Raw genomic sequence first — 22,307 nt, 5'->3', positions numbered from 1 at the left:
ATCTTTGACTTATCCAACCCCACTTTTAAATTCCCATGTAACCCTGAGAATTTTCTCCCTCCCCTTTTATAAAATTTGCTTGTTCTTACACTAAGCAAAGTCAATTGATGCAAAATGTCCATTTCTTCAAGATCAGTTGGATCAAAGTGCTGTAAGTCATTGAGTTCAAAGCACAAATTATCTGACATCTGGTTTTCACAATTTGCAGTAAAAGCATAATTTGCAGAGTGAGGATCAGAGTTGTTAAAGGCTCCACCAGTAGTTATGTCAATATAATGATCATAACTCTGATCCTTACCGCTGCTACCAGATTCTTCCTGACCCAGAAGAGTTATGCTGCCAAATGAGTAGTCATCAGCAACTTTTCCAGACTCTTGCAACTTCTTTTTCTGGTTCAACTCCCTTTCAAAGGTTAGGAGTCTACCATGAAGTTGGGTCAGTGTCAGATCTTTGAACTCAACACAATTTCTGGTAACAATAGCAATTGTATCCCATTTTTCAGGTAGTGATCTAAGAAACCTGCTATTTTGTGCTGATTTGGTAAATTCAACATTAACAAGTTTTAGCTCACTCATGAGACAGCTAAATCGCTCAAACTGCTGGGTTAATGATTCACCCTTAATGTGACAAAATGTTTCATGCTGTTGGTTCAGAATTTCCCTGTTGTTTTCAAGCATTTCTTCAGTTCCCCCAAATTGTTCCTTAAGTGCATCCCATAACTCTTTGGCACTGTTACAGTGTAACAGTCCAGCATATATTTCATTTGGCAAAGCAGATGCAACGATGCTAAATGCATTGGCATCCAGTTCAAACTTTTGAAAATCAGTTTCAGTATAGTTTTCAGGTTTTTTAGGTTCAAACTTCTTTGAATCCTCAGCACTCGGCACCATTGGAATATGTGGTCCAAAGATAACCGACTTCCAACATCCGGCATTTTGTTGAGCAAGGATGTGACCCATCCTTCTCTGCCAGATGTTGTACACATTGCGTTTCAACATGGATGGTTTGAAGAGTGACCCGGTGCTATTGTTTGCATCTTGTGATTGTGACGTCATCCTGGTTGTTTTACAGGAACTGATTAATCAACTTTGATCGTGATTAAACCTTACTCTGTTTTTCAACAAAACGAACAACTATCAGTATCAACGATTGTGAGCTGAACTATTTACGTCAAAATGATTGTTAGATCAAATTTGACTGTCCGAGCTTTGATACCAATTGTTAGGATCTGAGTTTCTTTTTTATTGTGTTTTTGTTTAGAAATTAATGGAGATGAACAAGTAATTGCAGCGGAAATAAAATGGAAACAAAAATTTGCACACAATCAAACAAGAGAAATGCTTTCAACACACATGTTTGAAAATTGAAAATGCTTGAATTTATTCCAATCACCGATTACAATTTTGCATGCATGTAACAAACTCCCCCTCAGCCTGAGCTCACAGTATTTGCTCGTACAGGAAGACAAGTGGTGAAAGAGCTAATAGAACAGTACAAGGTACTGTTCTATTTATAGGCACGAGCAAACCACTGAAGCATCTTGGCTGACGTCACCATGAAAGTGACATCTAACCTCCTAACAAACTCTAACTACTGATCTAATACAAACACTTCTATGCTAACTACTGATTACAATACATTACATAAGAAAGACTAAACTACTGCTTTTATCCTTCCACTGTTGTGACTCCAACAGTACTTGATTTCTTCAGCAGTGCTTGACCCATAGCAGTAGATTGATCAACAGGGCTTTAGTCGTCATCAGTCTTTAACTTGATCAGCAGTTGTAAGTCAGCAGATGTTGTAAAGGATCAGTGGATGGAGGTCATCAGTTGATAGAACCACTTTCAAGGGGAGAGAATGTAAACATAACATCTGCTTATTTTGGATCCACTGCCCTGATCCGGTTTTGGATTTAATCAACTGTTCCTCTGGTAGGGTTCAATCCCAACAATGTTCTACCTTTTTCTGATGTCATTAGGGTTGGTTGCCACCTGTTGGTGTGCCGAACCAACCTTTGAGATGGTGACTGAAGATGTTAGTGTCAGCAACTCTAGTTTTAACCTCTACGGTTGCTGATGCAATGTTGTAAGTGCCTTGCTATCGCTTTATGTTTATCAACTGGATATGGAACGATGATCCCTATTTTGTGGGGTATTCGTGTTCTTCCAGTTTAGCTCTCAAGTAACCGCATGTCTTTTGCGGTTACCTCGTTTCCTTACATTGTTGGCCATGTTTGGTTAAACAACATGGGGGATTTGCGTCATTGTTGGCCATGTTTGGTCGAACAATGTGAATCGTTCACTTGAACTATGGGCAAATAAACATGGTCGCAGGCATGGTAGTGCCCACCATTGTTTATTCTATGCGGTCCATAGGTGGGCAAACAAAGTCATAAGCAGACTTGTTACCACTGTTGCTTGGCTTGTTGCTCAAGGAGATCACCTTGGATAGTTAGGAATCTGGGTGAAACTTGTCCGCATTCATTCTGTAGCCACTTTCCTTCATGCTTAGTTGGAAAGCAGTTTTTCTGGAAGTAGCTTTGCTCATCCTTGTGATGACTTAGTCGTGGCTCTTCCGTAGCTACCGTTCGCGTGGTTACGTTTCGCCACAGCGACTTATGAGTGTCTGCGGTTTGTAACAGAAGACTTGCGTTAAAAGAGTGTTACGCTTTGATGTAGCTCTTGAAGGATCAGGAGTCAGGGTTGCTAATGTGCGGTCGCTCATCATACTTATCCTTTTCCCTATGGAGAAGCTGTTTGCGTTCCCTAAATGGTTGTGTACTGGACACGAGGGATTTGAAGCTTGAAAAAGCTTTAAGGGAATGAGGTTTGCATGTTCCTGAGAAGCGGTTTTCGCAGTCCAAAGAACAACACTGGTTCTGAGTATCTGACACACCTGTGCGGGCTCGTGTGTGTCATCTCCGCATTTTCCACGTGTGGCAGTGGATATATGAAGGTGTTGGTTATTCCCCTTTACATAGTGTAAATATATATTTTTCTATTTTTTGAGGGGTATGTAAAAGACGACATGTGGTCTAGGTTATGGTTTGAGAAACCATAAAAAACCGCATGCCGCGTACATGAGAGTTGTCTTCAATTGTAGCGTTTTGTCAATGTTGTAGACTGCAGGTGCGGGTTGGTGGAAATTGGCGGGATATGCCTGACGTGATGTCGTAGTCACAATCAAATTTAATCCAATTACTACTAATAGCTAACGGTAAGTGGGTATCGAACACATGTAGTTTGTGGAATATGTGTTATTTAAAGGTTTATCTAACTTAACTAAAATTAAACTAATTGCAATAAAAGTAAATTTCAAGAGTTGGTTTGATTGATTTGATTTTTAAAACTAAGATTACTATTCTAATTGCAAATTGAAAGTGTTGGTTGTAAATAAATTAGAGACAAATGACCATCTTTAGTTTCCGGTTTGCGTTGACATTTATGCTATCATTCCACTAGAAAGAACTACATAGACATAGTTCATGTGTGATTACTTGTAGTGATGAAAGGGAACTAAGTACTCAGATTCCAAGAATGTGAGGTTGTTACCCGATGATCAATTAACCCATACCTAAGTGTAACACCCCAAAATATGCAATTTATTTATTTTATTTGAAATGTCTAGACATGTTATATTTAACCTAGTTAAATAGTTATACTAGTAAATGATTAGAAGGAAGGTTAAATGATAAATGAGCAAATTAAATAAATAGGGGGACTAAACTTGTTAAAAGATGGAAGTTATAAGTTTACTAGTAAATAAGAATTAACAAACAAACAAAAACACACATACGTGTGTTCTCTGGAGATCGACCAAGAAGGGAAAGCAAGGGGGAAACCCTAAATTCTGCAAATTAGCTAAATTGAAAGGGAATTCAAGGCCAAATCACATGCATGAACTCGAAACCTTAACCATCTAAGCTAGTACAACAAGCGGTAAGTCGAATTTTCTGTTTTGGATGAATGGTAGAAAGTGGGTTTTAACCCAATCATGAATTTGTGTGGAAGTCTTGTGTAATTGTGAGTTAGGAATTCATAATAGACTGAGGATTTTGCTTAATTTTGATTGTTTGGATGATTAGGGTTCATACCCACTTGTTGTAGGAAAAAGGTGAACATGATGAATTATGATAATATGCTTATGAAGGTGAATTGATACATAATCTGAATATGATAGAGAAATTAGATAAGCTAAGGTAGGATGGAAGGAATAGGTGAATTCGATTGTTTCTTGTTATACTAGAAAAGGGAACATGTAGAATTATGCTATAAACACTTGTACCTTGTGCTTTGATGATAATGCGCACACCAAGTGTTTGACAAAATGCCTCAATGAAAATATTAGCCTTGTAAGCCGTAAACTTTATGTGAATTGAATATGTTTATGAAGCGTGAGTAAATTGTATGATGTTTTATCGATTGATATGTGTGAATGAGTATGAAACATAAATTAAAAGAATGAATGGTTATATATAGGCGTTAAGGAAGAAAGTTCGAGTCAAGTGAAGCAACAAGGGAATCAAGACCGAGGTACGCTACTTGTACAATTTTAGCTTTCACTATAGATATGTGTTGATCAAATAATGTATTAATTCGAATCAAGTAGGGAGAGAATGTATGTTTGGACCCTTCTCTTGAATGGGTCGAATAATGCTATTGTAAGTCTAGAAGGAATGGTAAGAGGTTCCGTTGGAATACATTACCGTGCAAGAATGAAAGAATGTAGTAAAGCGCAAGTTGTAAATGTCACATTTGTTACAAGTCCGTAAGTTAGATTCTTGAGTTAAAGAAAGTAATTTTTGTTCTAATGAGTTTTTGATGTTGTGGTCATGTAGGTAAATCTCATGTCTAGCTATCAAGCTTCGCCTGGTTCGAACACGCCTCAAGCCCGTCAAGCGTTCCGCATTTTGTAAAAGTCAATGTTTAAAACTTTGTCACTTATGTTTTCATCTAGTACATAAACCTAGTTTTCATTATGTTGTCTTTTGGAAAACTTGTCGTAAGTACGTACATAAACTCAATGGTTTTGTAAGTAAAACATGGTATGTTTTGACGTGTATTTTGTGTCTTTCGAATGATGTTGGATTATGTAAAACAGGGGACCACTTGTTTTTCAAACGGGTCATGCCCAAATTTTGTGAGAAAAGTACATTGTTATTTAATAGATATTTAAAGGAAATTATGGACGTTACAAGTTGGTATCAGAGCGTAGGTTTGAGGGATTCAAGCATTAAATGCTTGAACTCAAACCGGAAGCTCATGTAAAGCGTGTGTTCGATCTGCGGCGCGAAGCAAGTAAGTACCTTTAAAGTTGATTTCGCATTATGAATGAGTTGGCTAGGGAATGTTAGGAAAATCATCACGGGATGATGTGTAAAAGTTTGGGATGAAACGGACTGGTACGGGTTAAAACGGGTTGAACAGATGGCTGCAAAATAAGAAATTCATCATAGTATGCTGGGCGTCACCGTAAGCTACGGTGACACCGTAACTTACGGTAGACACTGGGACGAAATTCTTCTGCCGTAAGGCAGTAGCTTTACACCGTAAAAGAAATAATGCCACCGTAAATTACGGTGACACCGTAATTTACGGTGGAGACTGTTTTCAGCCTTTTTCAATTGCGATGTTCTGCTTAATGTTTTCTATCATACGTGAAGTATTGCAAACGCTATAATAAGACTCTAAAGAATGATAGTATGCATGAATGTTAACTTTCAAAGGAAGTTATGTACTAATAGAATGATTATATGATGGAAAGGATGATTGAATGCTTGGAATAAAGAATGATGTTTATGTGTAGATGGCGGATACGAATGACAATGAAGTGACACAACAGGAGCAACTGAAAACTATGATCTCGGAAGAGGTCGGAAGGGCAATACAAGTAAGCGTCCCTCATTTAGCCCAAGAAGTGGAAGGTCATGTACTGGAAGTGGTGGAAACAATGATGGCAGGCAAGATAGATGAGTTGAAGGGAATGATTGTAGAAATGCAAGGAAAGAAAGGGGCTCGCAAATGTACTTATAAGGAATTTATGGCATGCAACCCATTACCATTCAAAGGAGAAATTGATCCTATAGCATGCCAAAGGTGGATTGCAAGTACTGAAGCGGTGTTCATAAGGAGTCATTGTGAGAAGGAGGACCAAGTGATGTTCGCCACCGGTTTGTTGCAACTCCGAGCTAAAGATTGGTGGGATGTTTATAGTAAAGAGATTGGGGAAGAAAAAGTTCAAGTCTTGACATGGCAAGAGTTCAAGGAACCTTTTCTAAAGTACCACAGTCCGCAATCTGCCATTGACAAGATCCAAGAAGATTTCTTACATCTTCGTCAGAAAGATGAAACCATTGATGAAATCACCAACGTTTTCCTTGACAAGCTGAAGTTCTGTAATGATATAGCAGGAACGGAAAGAATGAAGATAAACCGTTATTACGGTATGTTGAAGGCTGAATATCGGGAGTTCATAATTCCCGCTAAATGTGAAACTTTGAATGAGCTCATTGACTTGGCCCGAGATAGGGAGATTGAAATAAGAAGACAGGCAGAAAGAGGTGAAAAGAGAGTATCCGAAAATGTTTCCAGCTCGAGCCCTTCAAAGAAACCAAAATTTCAAGATCAAAGCAAGAAGGATAAGGCGAAGGGTAGTATTCCGAAATGCAAAACGTGCGGAAAGTTACACACGGGGGAGTGTTTGAAAGGGAAGAAGGGCTGTTACAATTGTGGTCAAGAGGGACACCCATACTATAGGTGTCCTAATCCTTCAAGAACGTGTTACAATTGTTTCCAACCGGGTCATATTAAGGCTGAGTGTCCCAAGCTTCAACAGAAAACCGATAAGGAGGCAAGAAAGGAGGAAGCCCCAAGAGCTAAGGGGAGGATGTTTCAGATCACAACCGAGGAAGCGAAGGACCACCCGAATGTTGTATCAGGTATATTCTCATTGAACTCGATGCCTTCGTACGTGTTATTTGATACCGGTGCCAGTAGATCGTTTGTATCAAGTGAATTAGTGTCACACCCTTCCTTTAGAATCGAAAGACTGCATGTACCATTAGAAGTAGAAATAGCCGATAGTAAGAGTTATTTGTTGCACGAAGTTTGTAGAGATTGTGAAATAATCGTTGAAGACGAGAAGTTTGCCATTGACCTTATTCCCATGATATTGGGGGAATTTAAGGTTATAGTTGGCATGGATTGGCTAGCTAAACATAGGGCCGAAATTCAATGTGAGAAGAAGGTAATTCAAGTGTTAACATCGGAAGGAAAACGAGTAAGCATACAAGGGGAAAGGAATATCAATTCGAAGCTTTGTTCTATAGTCCAAGCATACAAGTACGTACGAAATGGAAGCAAGGCATTTCTAACTTACGTGGTGGATACTAAGCAGAATACCCCTAAGATAGAAGAGGTTGAAGTCGTGAATGAGTTTCTTGATGTTTTTCCGGAAGATTTACCGGGGCTTCCACCAGAACGCGAAGTGGATTTCAAGATTGAATTGTACCCTGATGCCAAACCCGTAGCCAAGGCCCCTTATAGGTTGGCCCCAACTGAAATGCGGGAGTTAATGGTACAAATACAAGAATTGCTCGACAAGGGTTTTATACGCCCGAGTGTGTCGCCATGGGGAGCGCCTGTACTTTTTGTCAAAAAGAAAGATGGTTCGATGCGCATGTGCATCGATTACCGAGAGTTGAATAAGCTGACAGTGAAAAACCGATACCCATTGCCCCGAATCGATGATCTCTTCGATCAGTTACAAGGGGCAAGTTGGTTTTCAAAAATAGATTTGCGGTCCGGGTACCATCAGTTAAGAGTGCGAGATGAGGATGTGGCGAAAACGGCTTTTAGAACGCGATACGGGCATTATGAGTTCTTAGTAATGTCCTTTGGATTAACGAACGGCCTGCCGCGTTCATGGATCTTATGAATCGAGTTTGTCGGCCCATGTTAGACAAATTCGTTATAGTTTTTATCGATGACATCCTGGTTTATTCCCGAAGTAAAGCCGAACATGCATGCCATTTACGTGAAGTTCTTGAAGTACTTCGCAAAGAGAAATTGTACGCGAAATTCTCCAAGTGTGCTTTTTGGCTTAGAGAGGTACAATTTCTCGGTCATGTGATTAATGCGGATGGTATCTTAGTAGACCCGTCAAAGGTGGAAGCCGTTATGAAATGGGTACCTCCCAAGAACCCAAGTGAAGTAAGAAGCTTTTTGGGTTTAGCAGGCTATTATAGGAGGTTTATCCAAGATTTTTCCAAATTGGCCTTGCCGTTGACCAAGTTAACCAAGAAGGATGAGAAGTTTTCATGGGGTGCAGATCAAGAGAGGGCGTTTCAAACCTTGAAAGAAAAGCTGTCGAGTTCCCCGGTACTAACCTTACCTGATGGAACGGAAGATTTGGTGGTGTTTACGGATGCGTCACACCAAGGGTTGGGATGTGTTTTGATGCAAAAGGGTAGAGTCATTGCCTATGCTTCTAGGCAATTGAAGACACACGACAGTAATTATCCAACCCATGATTTGGAGTTAGCTGCAGTAGTGTTTGCTTTGAAGATATGGAGGCACTATCTTTACGGTACGAAAAGCGTTATTTATTCTGACCACAAAAGCCTTAAATACTTTTTTGAGCAAAGGGAATTAAATATGAGGCAACGAAGGTGGTTAGAACTTCTTAAAGATTATGATTGTGAGATCCTTTATCATCCGGGTAAAGCTAACGTAGTAGCCGATGCCCTGAGCCGAAAGGATTACCCGCCTCCAATTCAAGTAAAGTCCATGAAGATGGTAATTACACCTCGATTTCTCGAAATGGTTAAAGAAGCTCAAATCAAGTCACTAAGCGGAAAGGATTCTAAAAAGGAAAGAACAAAGGGGGTTGTGGATAAATTCGAAGAAAGATCCGATGGAATTAAAACCATGTATGGTCGTATTTGGATACCTCGGTTTAGTGAAGCAAAGGGTGCATTACTCGAAGAAGCTCACAAATCCCGATTTTCGGTTCATCCAGGAGCTACAAAAATGTATCTGGACTTAAAGAAAAGTTATTGGTGGCCCGGTATGAAACGTGATATCGTCAAGCATGTTGCAAAATGTCTGACGTGTTTGCAAGTGAAGGCAGAACATCAGAAACCATACGGGAGGTTGCAACCGTTAGAGATTCCGGTATGGAAATGGGAAGAATTGACGATGGACCTAGTGACCAAGCTTCCTAAGACAAGGAAAGGTCACGATGCTATATGGGTGATTGTAGACCGCCTCACCAAGAGCGCGCACTTCTTACCCATTCGGGAGGCTTTCTCTTCTGAAAAGATGGCGGAGATCTATGTTAACGAGATAATAACACGACACGGAGTTCCTGTATCCATTGTGTCAGATCGAGATACCCGATTCACATCTCGATATTGGCAAGGTTTTTATGAAAGTATGGGTACAAAACTACATTTCAGCACCGCCTACCACCCCCAAACGGATGGTCAGTCCGAGCGGACCATTCAAACACTTATCGACATGCTGCGAGCATGTGTGATAGACTTCGGGGGAAGCTGGGATGACCACTTGCCGTTGGTGGAATTTTCGTACAACAATAGCTACCACAACGGCATTCGAATGGCACCGTATGAATTGTTATATGGAAGAAAGTGTAGAACTCCAATTTGTTGGGGAGAGGTGGGACAGAGAGAAATTGCACCCAACGAGGTAGTGGTTAAAACTAACGAGAAGATCGATCTTGTGCGAGCCCGTTTAAAAGCGGCTCAAGATCGACAAAAGGCCTACGCAGATCAAAGGAGGCGACCCATCGAATTTCAAATAGGTGATTATGTGTTATTAAAGGTTTCCCCATGGAAAGGTATAATCCGTTTCCGTAAGCGAGGAAAGCTAGGTCCCCGCTACATAGGACCTTTCAAGATTGTAGCCCGGGTTGGGGAGGTAGCATATCGGTTGGAATTACCGCCAACTTTGGATGGAATACATGACACATTCCATGTGTCACAATTGAGAAAGTGTTTAGCGGATGAGACGGCATATGTGCCCCTTGACGATATTGAGCTGGATGAAAAATTGAATTATATTGAGAGGCCGATAGCTATCAAGGATTCCAAGGTAACGCACCTTCGGAACAAAACCAAAAAGCAAGTCTTGGTGCAATGGCAACATCGGAAAGGATCAGACCTTACATGGGAGCTAGAAGATGAAATGAGGAAGCTCTACCCGACATTATTTGGTACGTATTAAGGTTTCGGGGACGAAACCTCTTTTAAGGGGAGTAGACTTGTAACACCCCAAAATATGCAATTTATTTATGTTATTTGAAATGTCTAGACATGTTATATTTAACCTAGTTAAATAGTTATACTAGTAAATGATTAGAAGGAAGGTTAAATGATAAATGAGCAAATTAAATAAATAGGGGGACTAAACTTGTTAAAAGATGGAAGTTATAAGTTTACTAGTAAATAAGAATTAACAAAAAAACAAAAACACACATACGTGTGTTCTCTGGAGATCGACCAAGAAGGGAAAGCAAGGGGGAAACCCTAAATTCTGCAAATTAGCTCAATTGAAAGGGAATTCAAGGCCAAATCACATGCATGAACTCGAAACCTTAACCATCTAAGCTAGTACAACAAGCGGTAAGTCGAATTTTCTGTTTTGGATGAATGGTAGAAAGTGGGTTTTAACCCAATCATGAATTTGTGTGGAAGTCTTGTGTAATTGTGAGTTAGGAATTCATAATAGACTGAGGATTTTGCTTAATTTTGATTGTTTGGATGATTAGGGTTCATACCCACTTGTTGTAGGAAAAAGGTGAACATGATGAATTATGATAATATGCTTATGAAGGTGAATTGATACATAATCTGAATATGATAGAGAAATTAGATAAGCTAAGGTAGGATGGAAGGAATAGGTGAATTCGATTGTTTCTTGTTATACTAGAAAAGGGAACATGTAGAATTATGCTATAAACACTTGTACCTTGTGCTTTGATGATAATGCGCACACCAAGTGTTTGACAAAATGCCTCAATGAAAATATTAGCCTTGTAAGCCGTAAACTTTATGTGAATTGAATATGTTTATGAAGCGTGAGTAAATTGTATGATGTTTTATCGATTGATATGTGTGAATGAGTATGAAACATAAATTAAAAGAATGAATGGTTATATGTAGGCGTTAAGGAAGAAAGTTCGAGTCAAGTGAAGCAACAAGGGAATCAAGACCGAGGTACGCTACTTGTACAATTTTAGCTTTCACTATAGATATGTGTTGATCAAATAATGTATTAATTCGAATCAAGTAGGGAGAGAATGTATGTTTGGACCCTTCTCTTGAATGGGTCGAATAATGCTATTGTAAGTCTAGAAGGAATGGTAAGAGGTTCCGTTGGAATACATTACCGTGCAAGAATGAAAGAATGTAGTAAAGCGCAAGTTGTAAATGTCACATTTGTTACAAGTCCGTAAGTTAGATTCTTGAGTTAAAGAAAGTAATTTTTGTTCTAATGAGTTTTTGATGTTGTGGTCATGTAGGTAAATCTCATGTCTAGCTATCAAGCTTCGCCCGGTTCGAACACGCCTCAAGCCCGTCAAGCGTTCCGCATTTTGTAAAAGTCAATGTTTAAAACTTTGTCACTTATGTTTTCGTCTAGTACATAAACCTAGTTTTCATTATGTTGTCTTTTGGAAAACTTGTCGTAAGTACGTACATAAACTCAATGGTTTTGTAAGTAAAACATGGTATGTTTGACGTGTATTTTGTGTCTTTCGAATGATGTTGGATTATGTAAAACAGGGGACCACTCGTTTTTCAAACGGGTCATGCCCAAATTTTGTGAGAAAAGTACATTGTTATTTAATCGATATTTAAAGGAAATTATGGACGTTACACTAAGCCTAATTATACCCATGATATCTCGATTGCCAACGACACCAAGAACGTATGGTTTCAAACTAGTTTAACATAAGAATCAACAATTTACTAACAATTAATCACACACCATAACAAACAAAGGATAAAGATAGAGTTTGTTATTCTAGAAATAAGGAAATCAAAGCATAAAGTCTTACAAACCTTCAACTAAAGACAATCATAACAAGTTTAGCCACTCATGGCTTGAACAAACATCATCACAAAGTCTTGATCTTCAAAAGAAATTAAAAACATAAGAACATTGATAACCAATGTCTTCAAGCTCCAAAAACTAGCCAAAATTCGTCTCTAAAGTGTTGTGTACCCGAAAAACCAATACAGGAGCCATAAAAATATCATCAAAGAGCAATTTAATGCATAAGTTACACAAGATGTCCAGACGGCGCCGTAAGCTACGCCAAGAGCCGTAGCTTACGGCGGTCAGCAATCATTGGGAAGTCAATAGGGCGCCGTAACCTACGGCACCAGCCGTAGGCTATGGTGCCAATATAAGTCTTACGGCCCTCCTATACTGGGCTACGGCAAGGGATTTTGCACAAGTGGAGGCCGTAACCTACGGCCAGAGCCGTAGGTTACGGCGCTGACTTATGTTGCCTTTCTTGTTTCCTTTATCAAATGTAGATGTCTCCACTTTGTTTCGTTCGTCTTGCAACTCCCATCCAAACTTCACAAAAGCCAATCCTTATGCACTTTAGCACCTGCAACATCAAACATCTAGTAGTTACCAAGTTCAAGTAGTTAACCGTGTAAAGTATGGGATTTTAATCTTTTAAAAGCACTTAAGGGTAATCCTACGGACCACCCGTCACATCCCCACACATACCCGTTGCTTGTCCCAAGCAACTCATTCAAAAACCATTTCAAACTTCAAGTGATCAATCATGCAAACCAAGCTAAAATATACCGTTCTTTTACTAACCTTTTATCATACCACAAGACACCCCCCTCACAACAACTCTCGGTGATAAGTAACATTAGCAACATTATGCTAAAATCACTCAATGCATGTGTGTGATTGTGCATCAATAAGCTTGTATAAAAATCAAGTTTCCTCCTATCAAATATTTAGCATGCTTATGAATCAAAAAGACTTACGGGTTGTAACAAGGTTATGTGGAAAGGTAGGAAATAGTGGGAATGTGAAAGTAGCCCAATGATTCGACCCGGTTTTTATTTTTACCACTAAACAAAGTAAACATCAACTATATACACAACTTCATCAACTTTCCCATCTACTAACGCGACTACATCCTTCTTTTTGTATTTTTCTCTCTTTTTTTCACGTAAGACATAAAAACTCAACAATATATACAAGAACATCAACACTACATACTAAATCTCCTAAACCGGGTCTTCTCAATAGGTAAAGTTTTGTAGGAAGTAGGTTCGGGTCACAACCGAATGGTATAAGGCTCAAACATGGCTTTCTAAAGACCAAACCCCCACCCCTCACAATACCAAGCTCATATATGTAACGTATGAGGTCCAACCCTCAATTCCCACACTCTCACACATCTAGACGAGGCTACCTAAAAGTCCCCTATCATTTTCACAAGCATGCTAACTCTAAGATTCAACAAGAATTCATACACAAGTTCTATTAACACAAGCCACACACCGCCACTCAAAACAAAGAAAGCATATTTAATAATCATATGTGGCTCAAACACTCACCAAGAAATGACTAGAAAGGGGTGTCGGTGTGTCAATTGGAACAATATCAAGTGTTCAAATTTTGACAATTTTCGCTTGGTTTCACAAATTTTTAAAATTCTCAAAAATTTCCCCCATCCCCACACTTGGGATACATTGTCCCAATGTATGGTTTTGAAGGGAAGATCGCTTTTAACCAAAAACATTAGCTTTCGCTAATACTCTCAAACCCGAACTTTTTTTTATGAAAATTAGAAACACACCACCACTAGCACATTCCATAAATCACATCAACACCTAAACACCACCCGACCTCCCAACCATAAACATAAGACATGAAAAATATACACAAATATACAAAAGAGCGAAACACGACCTGATCAATAGTACTTTGGCTGTGGAGGTCCGAAAATGGAAGTCATCTTGTCATTCCATTCGCCAAATCCAAATGCTCCGCTACCACTACTGCTGCCTTGATCACCTCCTTGACTCGCCTGCTGATGACCCATGGTGTGTGGATCCACCCATTGAGAATGGTGCAATGGTAGGGTGGGATATGACACACTACCATCATATGGCGGCAATATGGTATAATCCACAACTGGTGGGTCAGCTACAAGTGGTTGGCCCGCATGCCACTGATCATGTAAACGTCTCTGGCGGTCATCCAAGTAACGGCTGTTCACTTCTTCATGACGGGCATACATGTGAGCTCGATTCCATTGCTCATTTATGTCATAACTCTATTTAATAGCTCTCTCCACGCTAGCCCCCATATAAGTCTGCTGATCAAAAAGCATTTGATTGAGTTCGAACCAATCACCAAAAGTAGGCGATCGCCTCTGCTCAATAAGCTGCCCCATGTTCCCCGTGTGAGCCCAATAAGCATCATAGGGCTGTTGTGCATAGTCAAATGCACTACCCACATACCCCGACTGTACTCCTGCTCCATGAACACCAATTGGGCCAGCGCCCCCATCAGAACATCAACCGTGAATGTGTCCTCACGGTAGTCATCATCTCCATTGACCTCCTTGTCACTCGTCTCAGGCTCATCAGCCTCCCCCGGTCTTAGTGGCCTCGCATCCACTTTCAAAACTCTCCACCGTCTCCCATCGTTCTTCAACTTATGGTACCTTTCTGATTCCTTGTATTCCCATCCTGGTCCCAAATTCTTTATATCGAATGGCTTAAACCTCTTGTACGAGCCTTTGTCCTCGGCTCCAATCGCCCCATATTTCTTCAACAATACCGTGATCAATCGGCAATGGGGTACAATTTTTCTCTCACCACTATTTTGACTGAGCCAAATATTGTTTAACACTAAGAACCAGAAGGGAACCATGGGTGACCCGTGCATTAACATATACAAAACCGGCACCTCCTGAAATCTCACCTCCATCTTATCACCCCGTCGCGGAATGACATTGTGTGTACACAGCACCAACAATAACTTCGCCTCCATTCTCAAGTTCTTTCTCAACAATTTCCCATGGGTAGTACCGGGAAGAAAGAGGTAATCGAGCATGTGTTGCCATTTGGGGTGTTTGTCGGGCTCGTGGTAAAGATCTTTAAGGCTTGGATAAATGTACTCATTCGAAGATTTACTATCAAACTTTGCAATGCGGCGTAAGGAATCATATGACATCTCGACCTTCACCCCGTTACTCCATCCAATGAGCTTCATCTTACTTGGGGCCTTAAATGGGGGACATTCAAGTGTGGCCATCCACTCTTGAATTCATTCATCATACATTTTCTTCACTTCATTATCATAGTATTTTAGAGCCGCCTCCTAACCCAAGGCCTTGAACTTATCCGTTATCCCAAAAGGCCCGAAGTCAACTTCCCGAATCTCCTTCTCACAAATAAACGATTCTTTCCTTTGTTGCAACTTATTCATTTGATCGTGGAACAACTCCTCTCGCCATTCCTCGGGTTGCTCAAGTAGTGAACCAGATGTCCACTCTGGTTTTGGTCCCCTTGGAGGAGCATCTTCCTCTGAGTCTGGGTCACCAACCCGTACCAATCTCCTCTTTTTTGGTTGTGCTTCCCCTTGCGGTTGACTAGAGTAACTTGCTCCTGCTTTCTCCTTTGTTCTCACCATATCCTACACACATCACCAAAACACAACAAAAACATATGAGTTAATCTTCAAAAATTTCCCCACACTTGCTTAGCACTATGGATATGAACATAAAAGCCCCAAAAATTTCATCTTTTCAAATAAAAATTTGGGCATGGTGTCCCCATAACATAGAGTTTTTTCCAAAAATTCTTCAATGAGACAACACTTACATTCATATCCTCATGTTCAACAACTCAACAAAATCCTATCATCTATCTACTACAAGCAAGTGTGTAAGCAAAAACAAGAATGGAAACTTAGAAACCGCAATGTACTTCAAAGAATGAAAGGAAATTGCATACCTTGGCCTTGTAGAGGATGAGAATAACAAACACTTCACTCTTAAGCAAAAATTACAAAAAATCCCCAAATTTTCGGCCCTAGGGTTCGAAATTCGGCCAAGCAAATGTGGTATTCTTCCAAATCCTTACCCACAATAGAATGTTCGTGAAATTTTAGTCAAAATCGACTCAAAAATCACTTGATTTGGTTGAGAGATGAAGGAGTAATGGAGGTTTGAAGGTGATGGAGACTAGGGTTCTTGTGAGAGAGATGAAGAAGAAGAAAGAAAGTGAATATGTGGATAGGGATTGAAGTATCGATTGTGTGGTTGGGGGATGTTATGAGTTTTTATTAAATGTATTATTATTATTAACTTTTGTTTTTCGGTTTTTTTATATATGTATATGAATCGCCGACAAGACACCCCCATCAATTCCGTGTGTGGCGTAATCTACGGTCCTCACCGTAGGTTACGGTGGACCTGGGTTACAAAATCTAGCCGTAAGACAGTAGATCAATGGCGTAAGGTTCTTTTTTGTTTGTTAACCTCCGTAAGCTACGCCCATGACCGTAGGTTACGACGGGCACTGGGCAACTTGAGATCGACCATTTTTTAACTTTTCAACTTTTATGTTTTATGTTATTTTTTTAGCTTTTCTAAATTTTATACTTTTTATGGTTTTATAATTTTTCAAAAGCGTGTAAAATTATACCCTACCCCCCTTTAAAAACCCGTGTTGTCCTCAACACAATGTTCGGGAAATTCGTAAGAATTTCCCTACACTTGTTTCGAACACAAGTTTTAAACGAAGGCGGTACTTTATTCAAAACAAAACAAACTAAACGTCCTCAACACAATGTTCGGGCAATTCGTAAGAATTTCCCCACACTTGTTTCGAACACAAGTTTTAAATGAAGGCGGTACTTTATTCAAAACAAAACAAACTAAACTAAATATTTACACAACCAAACCTGGGCTTCTTTCAAATTTCCTCATCCAGTGGGCGTAGAGTATAACCCACTTTGTCGAGCTCGAGATTGTTGATGTCGTTGCCTTCCAAGTAAGGTTTAAGCCGATGCCCATTCACCGTTTGTTGCTTATTAGTTTGCTCATCTTGAATATCGACATCTACAAATCTCCCCACTCTTCGGATGACATAAGGACCCATCCATTTGCTCTTGAGTTTACCCGCAAACATTTTCAACCTCGAATTATACAACCACACCTTTTTGACCCACTTCGAAGTTCTTCTTTCTTAACTTTGCATCATGAACTTTCTTCAGTTTGTCTTTATATGCGGATGCACATTCGTATGCTTCATCTCTAATCTACTCAATTTCACTCAATTGCAACTTCCTTACTCGACCCGCTTCGTCATAATCCGCATTAACAGTTTTGATGGCCCAATGCGCTCGATGTGCTAACTCCATTGGTAGATGGCACCCCTTCCCATACACCATCCGATAAGGGGTGGTACCAACTGGGGTTTTGTAGGCCGTCTGATATGCCCACAATGCATCGTCAAGTTTACTTGACCAATCCTTTCTATCCGTTCGAACCGTCTTCATAAGGATCTCTTTAATTTGACGGTTGGATACTTCAACTTGTCCACTTGTTTGTAGATGGTACGGTGTAGCAACTCGGTGGTTCACATTGTATCTTTTTTGCAATTTCCCAAAATTAAAATTTTTAAAGTGTGAACCACCATCACTTATTATCACTCTCGGCACACCAAATCGAGCGAAAATATTTGATTGCACAAACTTGCACACAACGGAATGATCATTGGTTCTTGTAGCAATAGCTTCTATCCACTTCGTAACATAATCAACTGCAACCAATATGTACAAAAACCCATTCGAATTTGGGAAAGGACTCATGAAATCTATTCCCCAAACATCAAACACCTCCACCACCAAGATTGGATTGTAAAGGCATTTCATCCCGCTTCGAAATGCTTCTCATTTTTTGACAATTTATGCAATTTCAAGCAAACTCGCAAGAATCCTTAAAGATTGTGGGCCAATAAAACCCACAAGACAACACCCGATAACCCGTTTTGTTCCCGCTAAAGTGCCCTACACATGCCGACGAATGAGCATGGGTCAAAATCTCTAGTACCGCGGTCTCGGGAACACACCTTCTTATCACTTGATCGGGTCCAATTTTAAAAAGATCCGGTTCATCCCAAATGTATTGTTTGACTTGACTTAGAAATTGTTGTCTTCTCTTCTTCATCCAATTATTTGGAATTGCACCCTTGGCCAAATAGTTCACATAGTGGGCATACCAAGGTGCAACAAAAGTGGAGACAACCAACAATTGCTCATCGGGAAACCGTTCATTAATCTCGCTCGGGTCGTCAACACCTTCCAATGGGATCCGGGACAAGTGATCCGCAACAACATTTTCACACCCCTTTTTATCCCGAATCTCTAAATCGAACTCTTGCAACAAAAGCACCCAACGAATCAACCGGGGCTTTGCATCCTTCTTTTCCATCAAATATCGGACCGGCTATGATCCGAATACACGATCACCTTGCTCCCCCAAATGTAGGATCTAAACTTGTCCAAGGCATACACCACCGCTAATAATTCTTTTTCGGTTGTGGTGTAATTCAGTTGTGCCTCGGACAAAGTTTTACTTGCATAACAGATCACTACCGGCTTCTTATCAACTCTTTGACCCAAAACTGCTCCAATGGTCGTATCGCTAGCATCACACATAATTTCAAACGGCTTCGACCAATCCAATGGTTGCAAGATAGGAGCTTTCACCAACTGTTCCTTCAAAACATGAAACGCTTGCAAACGTTCGTCAGTAAAATCAAATGGAACATCTTTTAATAACAAGTTACATAAAGGTTTTATAATTACACTAAAGCCTTTAATAAACCTTCTATAGAATCCCGCATGTCCCAAAAATGATCTCACCCCCTTAACATTCTTTGGTGGGGGTAGAGATGAAATTACCCGAATTTTTGCTTTGTCTACCTCCATTCTCGGGTCCGAGATCACATGACCCAACACAATACCCTCTTGAACCATAAAGTGGCTTTTTTCCCAACTTAGCACCAAGTTTGTCTCAACACACCTTTTTAAAACTTTTTCCAATTCATCAAGACAAGACTCGAAACTTGGGCCAAAGATGGAAAAATCATCCATAAACACTGCAAGAGACTCCCCGACCATGTCCAAAAATATACTCATCATACATCTTTGGAAGGTGGCCGGGGAGTTACATAGTCCAAATGGCATTCGCCGAAAAGCAAATGTACCATATGGACATGTAAACGTAGTTTTGTGTTGGTCGTCCGGGTGAATAGCAATTTGATTATAACCCGAATACCCATCCAAAAAACAATAGTATTTTTTACCCGAAAGTTTTTCAATTATCTGGTCAATGAAAGGTAATGGGAAATGGTCCTTGGAGGTCGCGGCGTTTAATTTTATATAGTCAATGCAAACTCACCACCCGATGACGGGTCGGGTGGCAATTTGCCCGCCTTGTTCATCTTTAATTACCTGGATACCGGCCTTTTTAGGCACTACCTGAGTCGGACTTACCCATGCACTGTCTGAAATGGGATAGATGATCCCCGCATCCAACCACTTTATCACTTCTTTCTTTACCACCTCCCTCAACTTCGGGTTCAGCCTTCTTTGTGTTTCACGGGTTGGCTTTGCATCTTCACTTGTAATGATTTTGTGCATGACAATGGATGGACTAATACCTTTCAAGTCGGCTATCGTCCATCCAATTGCCGCCTTATTAGCCTTCAAAACCCGTAACAATTTCTCCTCTTGAGCTACCGCCAAATTGGAAGCAATGATCAACGGTAAGGTGTCATTCTCGGCTACAAATGCATATTTTAAGTGTTTCAGTAACTCTTTCAATTCCACATTTGGTGGACACTCCAAGGAAGGTTTTGTACCCGAATCAATTCCCACCGGTAAAGTCTCCGTTTGGTGGGTCCATGGCCTTCCTTCTTTCACCGCTAGAGCCTCTTGTTCTCTCTCTTCCACTTCCAATGCACATGCGTGAACCTGCAAAGAAACATCACACAAACACGACTCCAAAGTCTCTTCTTCATACTCCTTCGGGTTGTAACCATCAATGAAGTCTGCTAGAAAAAACTCATCACCAAAAGCATTAGCACCGTTAGTAAAAACATTTAATCTCATTTTTATATTACCGAATGTCATGACGACCGTACCATATCGACAATCAATTACGGCGTGTGCGGTGTTCAAAAATGGCCGACCCAAAATAACATTTTGTTGTTGAATTGGGTCTGCGGATGAGTAATCTAACACAAGAAAATCAACGGGATAATAAAATTCATCAACTTTTACTATAACGTCCCGCACAATACCCCGAGGAAGTTTATGAGACAAATCGGCTAAAACCACCGTTGTCTCAACCCGTTTCAATGGACCAAAATCATATTGGTTGTATAACCCCCCCCCCCCCCCCCCCCCCCGCGGTAAGATACTTACTCCGACCCCAAGATCTAGTAACGCCCTTGCAGTTTGAAAATTCCCAAGTTGAATATTAATAAGAGGCGTTCCCGGATCTTGTAGCTTAGGAGGAAGATCTCCTTTCAAAACCGCGCTTACCCGCTCCGTCAAATCAACCAATTTAGGAACTTTTTGTTGCCTCTTTTGAGTACATAATTCTTTTAAAAACTAGGCGTACGCGGGTACTTGTTTGATTGCTTCGAGTAAAGGAAGGTTAATTTTAACCTGTTTGAAAACCTCCCACATTTCTTCCTTTTGAGGACCCCGTTTTGAAATAAAGTTTTTCTTACCCGAATCTAACAAGGACGAGGGAAATGGTACTTAACTCGATCCCCCTTCCTCATTTTTATTTTCTACTTCTTTATTATTTTCGGGGTTTTCAAAATTGGGTTTTCTAGAAGAATTGTTAGGTGTTTCATTTTCTTCCTCACTCTCTTGACCCGTTATATCTTCAACCACCCCATCAACCAAATCCGGTGAAGGATTAGTTTTGTACTCTTTCCCACTTCTCAAAACACTTACATGATGAATATTAACATTATTGCCTCTAGAAGAATTATGAGACGGGTTTACCTTAGTGTCGCTTGGTAGTTGACCTTTACCTTTTTTCAAGTCCGCCACTTCGGTTGCGAGTTGACCCATTTGGGTGGTGAAAGTTTGCATTGCTTTGTCATGGGCCTCATCCTTTTGCATGCGCACGTCATCCATTTGATATCTCTCTTGCATCTCCGCTTGCATGGTCTTTAACATCTCCATCATCTCATTTCCACCCGAAGACCCCCCTTGCTCTTGACCCATTTGATATTGTCTTTGGTATCCTTGATTGTTCCCACCTCGATATCCACCTTGATTATTGTAAGGTTGACGCGAACCAAAGTTACCTTGACTACCTTGAAAATTCGGGCTGGCTTGATTTGAGGGATTCCCATATCGAAAATTTGGATGGTTTCTCAAACCGGGGTGGTAAGTGTTAGAATTCATGTTGTAATTTCTACCACCCCCTCCTTGCCCTTGCACGGCGTTAACCTCTTCATATTGCCCTTCCATTCCTTGACAATTTTCAGCCGCATGTCCTAACCCATTACAAATAGCACAAACATCATAAATTTGATTAGAAGTTTGAACATTACCATCGTCTACCGCGTGCACTTGAGTTCGGGTAATGGCCGGTCGTGCTCTCCTTGATGCTTGAGCTTTTCTTTTTGATGTGATCGCCATTTGCTCCAAGAATTCCCAATTGTCATGCTCATAGTTTGTGCCAAAAGTGCCATTGGTGATAGACATTAAATCGCGAGCATCTTCGGCACTTAACCCCTCATGGAAAGCATTCATCAATTCCCATAACTCTATCCCATGATGAGGGCAATTCTTGATCATCATGTTGAACCGTTCAAATGCCTCATGGAACATCTCACCTTGTTGTTGTTGAAAACTTCTCAACCCTTTCCTAGCATCATTTGTCTTTTGACCGGTGTAAAATTCATCCAAGAAAATTTGTTGCATTTCCGCCCATGTGTAAATAGATGCCGAAGGTAATGTGTAAAACCACTTTTTCGCCTTATCTTCCAAAGAAAAATGGAATAATACCAATTTGACATCATCAGCCGAAAATCCTTGACTCCCAAGAGTGTTGCAAATCGAGTCATAAGCCTCCAAATGAAAATAAGGCTCCTCCGTTGCTAGACCCTTATACTTTGGCAAGCTTTGCAATGAATTGGTTCTCACTTCAAATGTCCTCCCTTGGTCATTGTGAGGAATAACTACCGGTGAAGGATT

General features: G+C 40.3%; 1 long non-coding RNA gene and 1 other non-coding gene across 2 annotated transcripts; both read left to right on the top strand.

The window, feature by feature from the left end:
- Positions 1 to 3,798: 3,798 nt before the first annotated feature.
- Positions 3,799 to 4,901, top strand: LOC110880957. Its single transcript, XR_002559523.2, has 3 exons — positions 3,799 to 3,941; positions 4,482 to 4,535; positions 4,841 to 4,901. It is a non-coding gene; the product is annotated as an uncharacterized LOC110880957 (long non-coding RNA).
- Positions 4,902 to 21,879: 16,978 nt separating this feature from the next.
- LOC118483426 lies at positions 21,880 to 21,985 on the top strand. Its single transcript, XR_004870714.1, has one exon. It is a non-coding gene; the product is annotated as a small nucleolar RNA R71 (small nucleolar RNA).
- The last annotated feature ends 322 nt before the right edge of the window (positions 21,986 to 22,307 follow it).

The sequence above is a fragment of the Helianthus annuus genome, chromosome 10 (assembly GCF_002127325.2).
Source record: "Helianthus annuus cultivar XRQ/B chromosome 10, HanXRQr2.0-SUNRISE, whole genome shotgun sequence".
NCBI classification, from domain to species: Eukaryota; Viridiplantae; Streptophyta; class Magnoliopsida; order Asterales; family Asteraceae; genus Helianthus; species Helianthus annuus.
The sequence above is the reverse complement of the archived record's forward strand: the minus strand, read 5'-3'. Positions and strand labels throughout refer to the sequence as shown.